Source organism: Pelecanus crispus, chromosome 2 (assembly GCF_030463565.1).
Source record: "Pelecanus crispus isolate bPelCri1 chromosome 2, bPelCri1.pri, whole genome shotgun sequence".
Lineage (NCBI taxonomy): Eukaryota > Metazoa > Chordata > Aves > Pelecaniformes > Pelecanidae > Pelecanus > Pelecanus crispus.
The window spans coordinates 11416976-11433084 of record NC_134644.1 but is presented as its reverse complement, the minus strand read 5'-3'; the positions used below and the strand labels follow the sequence as shown (position 1 = coordinate 11433084).

The 16109-nt window shown below is 39.7% G+C and overlaps 1 protein-coding gene across 1 annotated transcript in view; it reads left to right on the top strand.

Annotated features, from left to right (window-relative positions):
• PTPRN2 (protein tyrosine phosphatase receptor type N2) overlaps positions 1 to 16109 on the top strand; it is a 691758-nt gene that overhangs the window by 59745 nt on the left and 615904 nt on the right. The window lies entirely within an intron of this gene.

Sequence of the window (16109 nt, the reverse complement as noted above, 5' to 3'; positions counted from 1 at the left end):
AGAGGTGGTAGATGCCCCATCCCTAGAAACATTCAAGGTCAGGTTGGACAGGGCTCTGAGCACCCTGATCTACTTGATGTCCCTGCACACTGCAGGGAATTTGGACTAGATGACCTTTAAGGGTCCTTTCCAACCCAAACCATTCTAAGATTCTATGATTCAACAAACCTTAAAACCTCATGAAGAAGTTAAATGCAGTGTACAGTGCCTCCTTTTTAGTTCTTCCTTCCTCGAGTCCGTGTATCCTCTGAATCTGTATTTTTCAAAGATATTCAGATGATTGAGTCTCAACAAAATTACCAGTTTTGAAGAACTAGGCTTTTGACTTTTGATGTCTCAAAGAAGACAGTAGAGGGGGTCTCATCTCAGGTAACTGTAGTGCTTGCACAGTTGATGTTTACCTCTAAGATCACCACAGAGAAACCTGCAAGACCAATTGATAGAAATAGGACTTTTATGGCATGGCTCACCTGCATTATTTTAGAAAACAAGGCTGGATTCAGTTGCCTAAAGAAGGGCATCTTGTGTTGCTTCAGGTGCTGTGGGTATTCTGCCTAACCTTCCTGATATTACAGAAAGGACTGAATCTCCCACAAGTCCTGTACCATATCTGTCAGTGCTGTGTGGGTATCTTAGTCTGTGGTATCTCAGATGGCACTAGATGCCAATGTTTTGGCAACAAATTTAATCACTATTTTAGTATAATAATAATAATACATATATAATATATACATGTTTAATATATGTATATTCATACATGTGTAATACAGATATACACCTATAGCTTTCAAAGACAAATGTTGATTTTGTTTTGCAAAGTGGATGGCACTGACTGAAAGTGAGAGAACTAACATGTAGCAGTTAGTAAGTTTAGCAGTCGTCTTTGATCTGTAATTGCAACTGTGTGGTTAGTGGCTTTTACCTGCCATGCCTCCTGCTTATCCAGGTGGTACGCATTCAGGAGCTTCTCAAGTAAAAACAATGTATGTTATTACTCTTACAAAAAGGGAAGGTAGAAACTAATCTGAAAATAACAAGAAACAAAAGCAAAGTACCTTTAGCTTCCCTTTGTCATAAATGAAAAAAAAAAAACATAGGAGGAAAATAACTTCCATATTTTTAGGCACTTGTGAGTCATCTTAATCTCTTAGGATATTTTAGTATAAATTATATTAAAAAAGCTTCTATGAAGTAATGAACTAGTAAGTTTTTACTTCTGATATATTTCACTTCTTTTTTAAACTTCTTCAGGGTATAGAATCAGTTATCCATCTGGGAATGTAAATGTTGTAAAGTGAGCTATGTGGATTGTAAAGGGAAAGAAGACTGGGTAATCTTTTCTGCGGCTGGCTGTTAGCATTCTGTAGTTATACACTAGACTAGCAGTAGCAACAAAGGTGTTCACACATCTGGAAAGGTACTGGCTGGGGGGAGTAATCCATGGTCTAAACTTACCGTCTTGCCAATAAGGTCCTTATTGGTAAGCTGTACGGTCTGTAAGATTAGGCAGGCTCCGGAGGTGTGGTGGAGATCTCAGAAGAGAACAGATTACAGCAAAGTTATAGAGTTGTCAAAGAACAATGACAAGGGAATCACTTCCCTAGAGAAGGTTTTATTGACACTGAAGGTAAAGGTTTGGGAATTCTGGAGTGATAAAAGGCTCTAACACCCAGTTGCCATTTTGAAAGTGTGCAGACACTTTTGTATCTCTTTGTAAATAAAGTGTTACAATTAAAAGCAAGAGCAAAGGTGTAGTAATTATATTTTATATGTGTGTTCTACCTTTAACCCAGAGTTACATAAATTGCGTGCTATTATATCGTCAGATGTCAATGGACAGATCTGCTGAGTATAAGAAAAGTAAGGATTTTCTGGGAGGTAGGGAGGATGGAGGTACGTTCACATACTGTCAGCCATGAGCAGCCCTCTCCCATTCCATCACAGCTGTGTGCTGTCCTTATGCTCTGTTTAAATTGGGAAGATGAAGACCTAGGTTACTCTGATGTAATACTCCAGCAGACTTGGGCCACTCTGAGGACTGTTTTTTCATTGAGCTTACACAAGTTAACTTCATGTTTTTAGCTATGTAAAATTGTTAAAACTGTGGTGATTACACAGGGAGTGGTGCAAAGTAGTTTTTGTTTTAGTTGTTCTGACATTACATTAATAGCTAAAGGGAAGCTGAACTGATAGACAAACCCTCTTAGCTGTAAAAATCCTGAGGCTATCCCGAACTAAGTTCCAGCCAAGAGTCTGCCAGTGCACGTTTTTCAACAGCAAAATAACAATACAGCTCATATTCTGTGAACTCCAACTTTTTTCCCATGTGCCCTTCAGTGAAAATGTTCCAGGAAATTATACAATAGGAACAGAACTGCAGATAAAGTGGTTGTCATTCTGGTCCTTGACCTGATACTCTTCAACTGTCTGCAGAAAACTGAAGCCACCTTCTCAAAAAGGCTAGTACTTGATGTGAATTGACAGGTAAGCTTTATTCTCGGCAAAGCTAAAAGAGAATTAGCTGTGTATTGTTTCCTTGTACAGACTACTGTGTAATAACACATCACTGTTCCATGTTTTGCATTTTTTGACATACCTTTTATGAAACAATTTCAGAGCTTTCAAATGTTCTTATTGCAACCTCATGTTGGTTTGAAAGAACACTTCAAATTAGGTTGCACTGTAAAAAAAAAATCATTTACTCATTTGGGCATAATTTTAATATTCTTCTTCCTGTACTTCTGCCGCATTATGTATAGTTTGTAGAACAGAATATAAAGGTCACAAAGCTTTGTTTTGTTTGGGTGATCTATTTGTTGGTCTTCTGTGCTTTTTTTTTTTAAGAGTCTTATAATCAGGATTTTTTGTAAACACTATATTGATGTACAAAACATTGAGTACACATTGTTCTTTGTTGTCTGCAGAATATTAAATTCAGAAACAACACGAGATTAAATTTGTAAGACATTCATCAAATAGAAAGTGTTCAAGAATACTTTTGAAGATTATGGTTTAGTGATTTGGCTGGAGTTCAAATCCTGAAGGAAAAAAAAAATTTTTTTTTGAATAATACTGGTTCATTAAAATAATTTAAGAATTCTTAAGAAGGCTCCCATATGAGGTGCCAGACTGATTCTAAACCTCACTGAATATCATGTCTCACAGAATTATGCAAATGCCAGTCAACTTACAGTCTACTGTAGACTGAAGACTCATGTCTGGAACTTCATGAAATATTATCATCAAGCATTTTTGGAGAAAAAAAATCCAGTCTTGAATTAATGAAACTTTGGAATAGGCTTGCAAACTATCAATGGGATTATTGTAAAACAACTTCTGTTCTCAGGATGCCTGCAGGAAATGAGAGAGCCCCCTTCTGCTAAACAATCTGAAATCCCAAGGCAGCTCTCTTGTAAAGTCAGTGTAGCATGCTATCAGGAAAACTCAAGTCTGTTAGTCTGTTCTTATCTCTGCCGCTGGCTTATCTCTGTACTTTGGACTTTTTATCGCTTTTAACCCACTGTGCATTCCAGACGTTTCTGTGAAGGTTATTCTCCCTCACTTCCTTTCTGAGACTCGCTTATTTTCTCCCATTTCCTCTTTTCTTTAAGGTTCAAAACATTTCTGTGAGATGTGGAGAAGTTAAATAAAAGAGTACAAGGCTTATTATTTGTATTACAATGATCATTAACACTCCAAACTTGACCAGACCTCCAACCATGCCAACCACTTATAAACACATGATAATAATCACAAATTTTAGCATTTAACTAGACAAGACACACAAAACCAGAGGAAAAGTCATGGTGAAATGATTTGCCCAGGACAGCAGCAAAAATCAGGGCCATGACTAGAATTCCAGCCTGCTGGATTGTAGTCTGGTAACCTTGCTAGTAGGTCTGGTTATAGGTAGCTTGGTATCTCCTCTTCATGACATTCAGATATTCAGGGGACATGCAACATCAACTGTTTGTTAATATCTTCTTTTTATCCGTTCAATAAAAGTTCTGAATTTTTTCTTCCTACTGCACAAGATTCACACAGACACTTTGGAGGTTATTATTTACAGAGGAAAAATAACAAAGACAATAAACATGAATAAAAAAAGTAGGCATTTGGGCCCTAAGTCAAAGCTGCTCAGACACATCAATTCCATCAAAATCAATAGACTTCAGATGCTAAGTTAATGAGAGCTGGTGACTATAAGGCTATAATGTAGTAATGACTTTTGGCTACTCTTAATGGTGAAAGGCACCTATGTAAACTCCTGAAGGCATCCAGGCTTCAGATTTTTTTTTCCTAAATAAATGAATTTTCTCAAGGCCAGTTTTCCCTTGTTGTTTAAAGGATTTTAGTGGTTAGATGAACTTCTAGAACCCAAGAGGTTTAGTCTTCTAATGATCTTTTTTCCTAGAAAGAGAAAAATTGTCCTTTGTGTACTTTTTAGGAACGTGGTGGGTTGACCCTGGCTGGATGCCAAAGCTGCTCTATCACTCCTCTTCTCAACTGGAGAGGGGAGAGAAAATATAATGATGGGTCCAGATGAGGACAGGGAGATCACTCAGCAATTACTGTCACAGGCAAAACAGACTCGACTTGGGGAAAATCAGTTCAATTTATTGCCAATTAAAATTGAGTAGGGTAATGAGAAATAAAAGCAAATCTTAAAACACCTTCCCCCCACCCCTCCCTTCTTCCTGGGCTCAACTTCACTCATGATTTTCTCTACCTCCTCCCCCCGAGCAGCGCAGGGGGATGGGGAATGGGGTTTGTGGTCAGTGCATCACGCGTTGTCTCTGCCGCTCCTTCCTCCTCAAGGGAGGACTCCTCACGCTCTTCCCCTACCCCAGTGTGGGGTCCCTCCCAGAGGAGACAGTCCTCCTGAACTTCTCCAATGTGGGTCCTTCCCATGGGCTGCAGTTCTTCATGAACTGCTCCAGCGTGGGTCCCTCCCACGGGGTGCAGCCCTTCAGGAGCAGACTGCTCCAGCGTGGGTCCCCCACGGGGTCACAAGCCCTGCCAGCAAACCTGCTCCAGCATGGGCTCCTCTCTCTCCATGGACCCACAGGTCCTGCCAGGAGCCTGCTCCAGCACGGGCTTCCCACGGGGTCACAGCCTCCTTCGGGCACATCCCCCTGCTCCGGCGTGGGCTCCTCCCCGGGTGCAGGTGGGTATCTGCTCCCCCGTGGGCCTCCATGGGTGCAGGGGCACAGCTGCCTCACCAGGGGCTGCACCAGGGCTGCAGGGGAATCTCTGCTCCGGCGCCTGGAGCACCTCCTGCCCTCCTCCTGCACTGACCTTGGGGTCTGCAGAGTCGTTCCTCTCGCATATTCTCACTCCTCTCTCCAGCTGCAGTTTGTGTCCTTTTGTTTTTTTCCCCTTCTTAAATACGTTATCCCAGAGGTGCTACCACCATCACTGACTGGCTCGGCCTTGGCCAGCGGTGGGTCCATCTTGGAGCCAGCTGGCATTGGCTCTATTGGACTTAGGGGAAGCTTCTAGCAGTTTCTCACAGAAGCCACCCCTGTAGCCCCCTCCACTACCAAAACCTTGCCATGCAAACCCAATACAAGGAAGGAACCAGAATATGAATTCTGGTGCTACTCCGCATGCATCATATTTGTCATTTTTCAGAATTATCTCTAATTTTCTTGGCTTCCTCCCCAAATTGCTTTAATCATTAGTCTTGTTCTTAACTACTTCTCTGATATGTGTCATTATGGTGCCTGCCTCTCAACAGCTCGCCTGGGGAAAAAAACATCTCAGTGGTATCACAGGGGAGGCAGAGCTACTTCAAGGAGACAATGGTATAATGTATTGTGGGGCAGCTGGCTCTAATGCCAGCCTCAGATACATCAGGGTGAGTCAGGAGTAATTAGAGCACAATTACTGGTCCAAATCAGGACCATTCACTCTCAGTTCCAGATTTTCTTTGAAATTGGTGTAATTTCACAAAAGTAAGTAGAAGCAGATCATTTTACTCTGTAATGAATTTAAACTACCACCTGGAATGAGAATCAATACAAGATAGATTTAATTCTTTATCAGCATAACAAAGTATTGTCCTAAGTCTGCCCCTCAACATCAATCCCAGACAAGAAAGCGGAGTGATGCCCATGTACGTGGTTACGTATGCTACAAGTCCAATAGGACTTGAACAGAGCCACATGGTGCTGCACATTGATTGTATGTCAAGAGATAATTTGTATTGACTGGAACAGCTGAGTTCTTGGTCACTGTAAAAAAATGTCTAGTACCTTTATAAGACTCATTTATTTTTCTCTGGAAAGGGAAAAGTTTTAGGCATCTTCACTAAGTACTGTTCACTTTGATTTGCTACCAGTACCCTTATATGACCTATTTTTTGTAACTCTGTCCCATACGAGAGAATGCTGCAGCTTCATTCGCAATTCAAATTGCCAGGGTAAATTGTATAGATAAATCTTGGTGCCACAATCCATTGAATTTTACCTGATATTATTCTTTTTCCTTCGAGAACTTTAAGAGACTATGACTGTCTGCATTGACTTTCATTATTTTTCTCCAACACTTCCATAATAAATGTGGATTACTCTGGACTGTTCAAACTCTATTAAAGAAATTACCAAGTGTATATAATAGCGTCTCTTTCATGAGATGAACTTGGGTGATTTCAGCACTCTAAATAAACGTTATAATGTGATTCAAAATTGCATGATAAAGGTATGAAGCTGTTTTTCCAAACAGACTCCCAATAATAGCAATTTTAAGTGTTTTCAATATCTAGCAGGCCTCAGTATGAGTACGCAGAAATAAACAGATTTAAAGTACTGGTTGGGTCCTGTCTCTCTATTTGGAGCTCATCTGTTAAGTGTAGCTCCTAAACCCATGTGTGCTGTTGTCTAGATTAGAATTACTTCCCTGCAGTAAATGACTGTGGACTTTCACTTCAAACCCCACTGAGTTATATGATCCTTTTTTTCCTTCCTGAGTTGTTTTTGCCAAGTCCACATTATAATTTACCCAGCTCACATAAACTGTGCAACAGAGATGGAACAAAAAGGAGATATTTTCTAAGAAGAATGAGGAAGGGAAAAAGAAAAGGTTATATGTGACAGGTACTAGCCATACTGCAGCTGTGGGCACATGGATTAAAAGATGCTGTACTATTTTCTAAATAAAACAGAACAGAAAAGCCAATCATTCCAAAGAGGTCTTCTGCAAGATACTGTTTCTGCCTTTGAAGTCTTCTCAAGACAGTACTGGGAGAGGTGCATCACCCCTGAATATTGGGCAATTACTTACTTCTGGAGGCAATGTAACTGGATGAGAACTGCTGTGAATTCTGGTTATGTTTTTTCAAGCACCAAGCGGATACTCATTAAGATTTTCTGACAAATAATGAAGACAAAATTTTGGTGCTTGTTAGAGGAAAAAGATAAACATGTCTCTTTTCCTTTCTTTGATTATGTGAATAATGGGAGTTTTCTCAAAACATGAGGTGCAACTTTAAAGAACTATTTTTTAAAAAAACTGTCACTGAATGTGCATCTTTGAGACAGATTAGCTTCAGATGATGGGATGTACGTTTCTTTATCACATAAGTGTTTTGGAATATTTTATCTGGAAGAACTGTCTTCCAAAGCACACAAGCCCCGGACAGATAGTCCCTTATTTCGTCTGGCTAATAGTTCATTAATACTTTGACCCAGCTTGTCTTAACCCTGACTGTGGAAGAAGGTTAGAATTATGTTATAATTAGGACTTAAAATACACTCCATTCTGCAATTCTGTAAAACAAGTATACAGGAATAGACTGACAGTTACTGATGGGTAAAACAAGGTTGACAGATATAATGAAGACAGTAGTTCTTTCACAGAATAAATATGACAGAGGCTGCTGAACTGCAATGTTTGTGGGTCTGTGTGCAAGAATACTGAGGAAGGCTTTGCTGGTAACATCATAATCTGCTGTATGTAAGCCTCAGTTTTTAACATCTTACAGTTATGAGAAATACTAGAAGGCCTCGCTGCCCACAGATTTTGTGGGGAAAGATATTGTACAGACAACAGCAGAGGAAATTTTTGGGCTGCTTGTTGATGTATTTAAACAACAAAGTGGAATTATTCATTTAGAGTCAATGGTGTTCAGCCCTCAAATTCTCTGCTAAGTGCAAAAAAAGGTTTGCTTAGGTCACAGTTGTGATTTTAGTGTGTGCTGGGCGATTTCAGTTTACTGCCCATTAAGGAAAGGAATTTTAGCAACTGGTGACCAGTAGAAGGCATTGAATTGAAGTTATTAAAAAGTCTGGTCTGGATCATTATGATACTTTTTATACAGCTTGTGAGCCCTTCAAGGCACATTTTCTAATTTTGAAGGAACAGATCACACATTTTATATTGCAGAGATCCTAATTTTGTCCCAATACAGGCTACCAAGAAAGCAAAGATCTTTTGTTTGGGGCTGAGTTACTTGAGCAAAATCACATTTGACCCCTCCTGTCACAGTTAATGGTGTGGTAAAAGATTGCCATCTTGATCATAAGAAGTAATAATTTTAATGTTAGTTTTTAAATGATCTTCTATTTGTTCTCCAATAATGGGTTTATCTGCAAATTTTTTATTTAAATGGAGAGTATGTTATGTTAGTGTTCAATGTAATGAAGTATTAGTGGAGCTACTTGTTTGCTCCCCTTCTGCTGAAATTATCTGAGCTAGCGGCAGTCTGCTAAAGAAACAGAGCTGGGAAATCATAGAATCATAGAATCATAGAATCATCTAGGTTGGAAAAGACCTTTAAGATCATCCAGTCCAACCATTAACCTACACTACCAAGCCCACTCTAGACTAATCAAGGGTAGACCAGACTAAACCATATCCCGAAGTGCCACATCTACCCGTTTTTTAAACGCCTCCAGGGATGGTGACTCCACCACCTCTCTGGGCAGCCTGTTCCAATGCCTGACCACCCTTTCCGTAAAGAAATTTTTCCTAATTTCCAGTCTAAACCTCCCCTGGCGCAGCTTAAGCCCATTTCCTCTTGTCCTATCGCTAGCTACTTGGGAGAAGAGACCAACACCCACCTCACTACAACCTCCTTTCAGGTAGTTGTAGAGAGCGATAAGGTCTCCCCTCAGCCTCCTCTTTTCCAGGCTAAACAACCCCAGTTCCCTCAGCCGCTCCTCATAAGACTTGTTCTCCAGACCCTTCACCAGCTTCGTTGCCCGCCTCTGAACACGCTCCAGCACCTCAATGTCTTTCTTGTAGTGAGGGGCCCAAAACTGGACACAGTATTCCAGGTGCGGCCTCACCAGCGCCAAGTACAGGGGGACAATCACCTCCCTGCTCCTGCTGGCCACAGCATTCCTGATACAAGCCAGGATGCTGTTGGCCTTCTTGGCCACCTGGGCACACTGCTGGCTCATGTTCAGCCGGCTATCTACTAACACCCCCAGGTCCTTTTCGGCCAGGCAGCTTTCCAGCCACTCCTCCCCAAGCCTGTAGCGTTGCATGGGGTTGTTGTGACCGAAGTGCAGGACCCGGCACTTGGCCTTGTTGAACCTCATACAGTTGGCCACGGCCCATCGATCCAGTCTGTCCAGGTCCCTCTGCAGGGCCATCCTACCCTCGAGCAGATCGACACTCCCACCCAGTTTGGTGTCGTCTGCAAACTTACTGAGGGTGCACTCAATCCCCTCATCCAGATCATTGATAAATGTAGCATTGAGGGAATTATAATTTTTCAGGGGAGACAACACAAGTTCTTTTAATATTCACTGTGAAAAAAATGACAAAAAGGCACACCAAAACACACATTGCCTGCCTGTATCAGCCCATGAAATGCCATGTTCTTTCTGAGCCCTGGGCAAATGGAAATGCTGTTATGGAGCATTTGCAGTGATGGCCTTTCCCTGTCTCTTCGCCTCATGAACTATTATTACTGCTCACATCTTCAATTACTCTTAGTAGTGACCTTTCCTAAGTGCTCCCCAGAAGAAAAGCCCTACATCATTACAATCATGGCGTTAGTAATCAGGTAAGTTAATAGTATTTTCACCACAAAGCAATTCCTTTCTTTAGTGGTGGACAGGCTCAGGACCAATTACATGCAAAAACCAAGATGTAATTTTTTTTTTTTTTTCCCTAAATGCAGAAAGGATGAAGAACTGCCCTTACATAGTGAGAAACAGTATCATACATCACATCATTTTTGTATTGTTTTGTCTATTTAGTGGTCAATCCATACATGTTGAAGGGCAAATGATATGAAGAAGGTAACTGAAGCACTAGTATTTACTGTCATTGAGGCTTCAGGGGCAAATCTTGGCTATAAGTTTAGTACTGTCATTTTCTTTGTTTGAATGAAAACTCTATTCCATGGTGAATTATTCTGGCTAGGGTCATATTTCAATGTACAAAATCAGTGTGTATGAAGAATGATTGAAAGAAGGAGTAATTCTGAGATGAGGAAGTGTTAACACCATATGGTAACACTTATGGGAAATCTTTCCTTACTTTTCTTTGGAAACTTTTCATGTAAGAGATTTCATAGTCCTCCAATTAACCACTGCAGGGGTTTCTTTTGTCATCTTTATGACTGTTAATTTGGATTACAGTAAGGTCTAGATTCCTCACCAGGGATCAGTGCTTCATTGTACGAGGCTTTGTACATGCACATAACTGAAAAAAAAAAACCCCTGCTTTCAAGAGTTTACAGCATTACAAAAATATCAAGCACCTATTACATTCAAAAAATATAAAAGGTGGAGCAAAGGAATAAAATCAAAACTTAGTATTTATTATGTTGTCATATATTTTTCTCACTTTCTCTCTAAGGAGAAAGGGCTTTAGTATTATGTGCTCCTTTAGTATTATTTTTGACCAAACTGATTTACGTTTCTTTCACAGTTAAACTACTGTTTTAAGCAGTTGATAAACCAGCACAGGTTCTGAAGTCTTGATAAAATGCCCTTCTCAATGAAGAATAGTCTGGATATCCTGAGAAACCAAGGAGAAAGACAGAACGCGGCTGAACCTACACCACTCCTGAAAAGCTTTGAATAGAGAGAGCAAGAGAGAGCAAACTCTGCCCCTCTCTTACCTCCTGTCTCTTTACCTCTCTCCTAGTCAACATGCCAGCAGGGAGGTAGATGAGGAATAGTTGAGTGTGCGAGAAGAAAGCAAGTGGAGGGCACCTGTGGAAAAGGGTGAGACCAGAGATCCAGAAATTGCCTGCAATCAATAATGGTAAAAAGGTGACAGACAAGCCATTTACCTGCATGAGTGAAAGGAGAGGGCACAAGTACAGCATGCATATGCTTGGGAGGGGCAGAAAAAGGTGACTGTGACTGCATTCTGGTAGTGGAGCAATGGTTTCTTGGAGAGTAGAGGACAATGGGTAGGAGTTAAACAAAATACTTATCAGAAAGAGAATGGAGAAGTTTGGAACAGAAAAAAAGCAAAGAAAAAAGGGGATAAAAATAAAAATTTAAACTAAGGCCAGGGAATATGCAAATTTATTATCAAAGTGAATGTCAAAATAAAACTAAAGAAACAGTAGTTGATTTTTCACATGCAGTTGATAGGTTTTGAGTAATACTCACATTACATGTGTACGTACACCTCTAGCACCTATATAACCATAGGGTAGGGAAACCAAGAGGAACTCAGTTTAAAACCCATGATCACCTTTAAAGTACATTTTTCTCAGCCATACTTGCAATTTTGTGTAATTCTACACTTGTTACGTATACATGTATGGCAGACAGATGAGTATATGTTGGATAGATCACAGCTTTAGCAGACTGAACAAAGTTTTCTCTTACCTCTGTTAGTGAGAAGAATACATCTCTTTCAATCAGATAACTTGTCCATTCAATTTTTTGCATGAAAACTATGTTTGACTCTTCCTACAAATCAGTTCATGTTATCATTCCTTATTGTTGTTGTGCACTATCTTGATATTTTTCATTTAGTTTAGAGCTATCCCAGTTGTGTGAGCTAAACACTTTTAAAATGTCATTCTTGGACCATATTTCCTCATTTTACTACAGGAAAAAACGTGCTCTCTATGTAGAGTCATTCACAGGTGATGTTAAAGATGCAACAAGGCCCACCAGGCATGCCCAGTGTTGGCATACCCAGGTGTTTCCTTTTTTGTTTCTCTCATTAGCAGTGTTTAGCAGCACTTACCCTTCAAGGTCTCCTCACCAGGAGACAACTAAATCTGAAAGAAGCAGATGAATGTGGAGTAAGCTTTCATTCCAGACTATTAAAAACTCTAGTGGTCATTGGCATGTTTTGATTGAAGAAACCTGTACTAGCCAAAACCTTGTGATAAGGTGAGGTTGGTATGGTCTACAAATGTGAAGAGATATTAGCTGGTTGCATGGTAATTGAATGAAGAGCATGAAAGGAAGAGGTAGAGAACCCTCAACAACAGAAAAGATTTAGGAGGTTTGTATTTTCTAAATTTCTCATTGATAAGCATAGGAAAAACTGAGCTGCTCTTGCCTATTTTTTGTTTTCTTGATCATAAGACAATTTTTGATAAAGGGCAGCTATGGCCTGTTTTTTATCTTAGTTAATAAAAATGCTTACAGATTTTGGGCATTCTTAGAAGAAATGTTTAATGTAAAATCATCCTGGGTTGCTTAACTGGGGGAAAGTACAGAAAAATAAACAATCTGTCAGGTCAGTGGATGTTTAAAAACTGTTTTCCTCATAAGTGAATTAGTACAGCTTTTTCTAGATGAAGTTCAAGTGATTTCAGCTGGTGCCTTTGACTGTCACAACCTTCAGAGGCACCTCTTATAAATCCAGGCAAAGAGTGTATTCTGGTGTGGTTTAAGCTTTCCTGTTTTGTCTTTAGGAAAGCAGAACTGCTGTATACCTGATGAAAGGAGGAAAAGAACAGTTTTATTAGTGCCTCATGAGAAGAATATCTTGACAAAGTGATTTAAAATTCTAGATCCTGTACTTGCAACAGCATTTTGTGATTACATTGTGCTGATTGTCTGAGAAACAGTACGGGAGATGTAGGGTAGAGGGAGAAGAAAGGGAGGTAGATTTTGAGAGGCCCTCTGGAAGCTACTTTCCTGGTTAGTAAACAAAGAATATACCATGTAAATGGATTGTAATGTATAGCATAGATACTTACCCTTATTTTAAGCAGTCATAAAGTTTAAAAAAAAAAAAAAGGAGAAAATGTGCGTATATATGAGTGGGTTCAATACAAATGGTCCTCGTACCTGACACAATTTAGTAGAATTGCAGGCTGCTAAAGTCTGTGTTTGAAAGGAGGGATAAAGTTATGTACTTATTTATTTATTATTCTTGACTTCTCTCTGAGAGACCTACCTACCTTGGTATATAGGAGTTCACTATATTGGTTTATATTACGCAGTCAGCCTGGCCTTTTCTGACCTGTAGTGAGCTTTACTCATGCAAACTCTTCTGGAATTTACTGTGGTAAATTACCAAGAAGATGGTTTATAAGTACATGATTTATGCCAGTACAAGTTAATGGACATATATCGCACCTTTGCAAACCCTTACATTTAAGAAAGTGAAAAAACCAGTTATCTAAGTGTGTGGGATAATCCTTACTGCTGTGCTAACTGGATTTTAAATAGCTCCAATATGTGTCAGGGAACTACTCTCCCTGTATTACAAGATGCACAGCATAGACTTGGCTGCTTGGGGAGAGGATGATCTGCTGAACTTCTTGTGGGTGCTGATGCACCTGTGTGCAAGTCATTGCTCCAACCTTCTTTGTCACTACTGAGATGTGGGGACCATACAAGTGTTAGTGAAGAGGTGAACCTTTAATGCAAGTTAAGTAAGAAACCTGTGTTTAAATTCTAGATTAAGCAAAGCAATATATGTGTACCTGTTCAGTTTTAGTCTCTGTCAGCTGGTTGAATAGTTATATGGAGAATTTGTTTTCAGGGCTGCTGTATGAAGTAAGATTGGGGGGTTGAGTTTTGGGTATTTTGGGTTGGTTTTTTTTTTTTTTGTGGGGTTTGAAGGTATTGCATCAACAGTTTATGTGTTTTGGGAGATGATCTCTGGTAGGGGGTTTGATTAAAAAATGAAATGTAATTTTGGTCCCATAAGGCATGAACTGAATGAAGTGGTTTTGGAGACAATACCACTTCACTCTTCAGTGGTGACTTATTACCACAATTACTATCAGTAGGTAGATGATATTTGAAATGAAATATGATGCTTCTTAATGTCACAGCAAATAACAAAAGATAAATTAGTAGTTAAATTAACATATTGACTGGTTGGGTGAAATATGCATAACAATCAACTCTAGCAATAAATAACTTGAAAGAAAATATTTTTCAAGGAGTTCTGGAGGTCATTGTCTATTTTAGACTAATCATAGATGGATATAGTATGCCATGCATTGACTTTATTAATTTGCTCTCCAAGACATGTTTCCAAGGTTAATTGCATCAGATGCCTTGCTGCTGTGAGCATCAAATAACCAACTATTATTAAAAGAGAAACTAAAACATGATAAAATCAGTTTTCTTTTGTGTTTTTCATGGAAAATATATTAGGTGATAAAACAAAATGTATCCAGCAAAATCAGAGTGCATTTCAATCGGAGTTCTCTATGGAGGTAGCCTGGCTGTTTGTTTCATTGTACCTGAACATATTCATTTTGTTCATCTGGTATCTGGATTTTTCTGCCTCTGGCAATATCAGTATGCTATAGGATGGTCTACCTGTAGCAGGTGGCTGTGGGCAGCAGGTGGCTATGATCCCAGCTCCCAGGTGGTTCAAAATCATCAAGGCCTGGGTGAACCAGCCACTATTTTTATGCGTGACGACTCCACTAGAAACATTCCTGGTTGAAACTTCTCATCTGACACCTTTTGGATCTACAGCACAGCCACTGCAGGATGGGAAATCAACTACAAAATTGCCTGTCTTCTCTCCATCACAGGACACCTTCTACATCCCTTCATTGGACATAGCCATTTCAGGCTTCTGGTTTTAACCTTTTTGATCTCTTGGGAAAACAAGGCATAGAGATTTAACCAGGGATTTTTTCCTAACCACAAAAACTTTTCTTTTAGAAGAGATAACTTCAAATTTCTGGAAACAGGAATATTGAAGTATAGCTTTCATTTGTCTAGTTTATATTAGCTCTTGAAGTCTTTTACCTTTTTTTTTTTTTTCTGAAAGCATTCCTTTTCTGACGTGATCGTTACTATGCTTTTAATTAGAGCTCTTCTTGTGCTATATATCCTGTGCTGATGTGTTTTGGCCGCTGCCTGTCATTGTTCTTGCTTTACATTCTTAATGAGTTAATATGTAGTTAAGGCATCCCTCTGCTTTGCTGGGTTGGCACCAAGGCAGCAATTAGGTATCTTTAGTGAGTTCTCAGACACTGTTTCAGGTCAAACAGCTGTTCCAGTGGACTTGTCTACAGCAAAATTATACTTATCACAAAAATGTGTCACAAACCAGACTTTGTGGATTGTGTAGACACGCATTGTTCTGCCATACTCTGCTTGAAGAAGCCTTTCCTGGTCTGAAACTTCCTCTACCTTTCAAAAGCTACCAAATGTATATCCACAGTTTATTGGTGCATAGGTAAAAGGACGAGAGAACACTTTTATTGGTGTGCCTATTGTAGGCTTTCATTATCTGCTTGAGGTTATGTATATGTCATCGTTGCAGGCAGGTGTGGGATAGATATAAGGGGCTCTGCTGGTGCTCCAGATGACTTGAATTCATGTAGATGTGCTTGCTTAGCTCAGACCTAGCACTGTGCTAATAAATCCTGCTGAGAGACACAGTATATTAATTCAGGCTTAACGAGGTGCTAATACAGTTACCTGCTGAAAGGCTATGCAGGCATACATAATTCACTCTATCCCCCTGAACTTTTCTTTTAGCAGGGTTAGGGCTCAGGTAATTCATAGGCGGAGAGTCTTGAGCCTTTCAGGGTTGGTTTTTTTTTTTGGGGGGGTGTGTGGTTTTTTGGGGGGTTTTTTGGTTTTTTTAAAAGAATAACCTACTTAATCCATTTGACTCTCTGATGAATAGAGATGCTTGTACTCTGTGCTTCTGCAGAGATAGGCATGACTGGGGAGAGAGAATTTGCT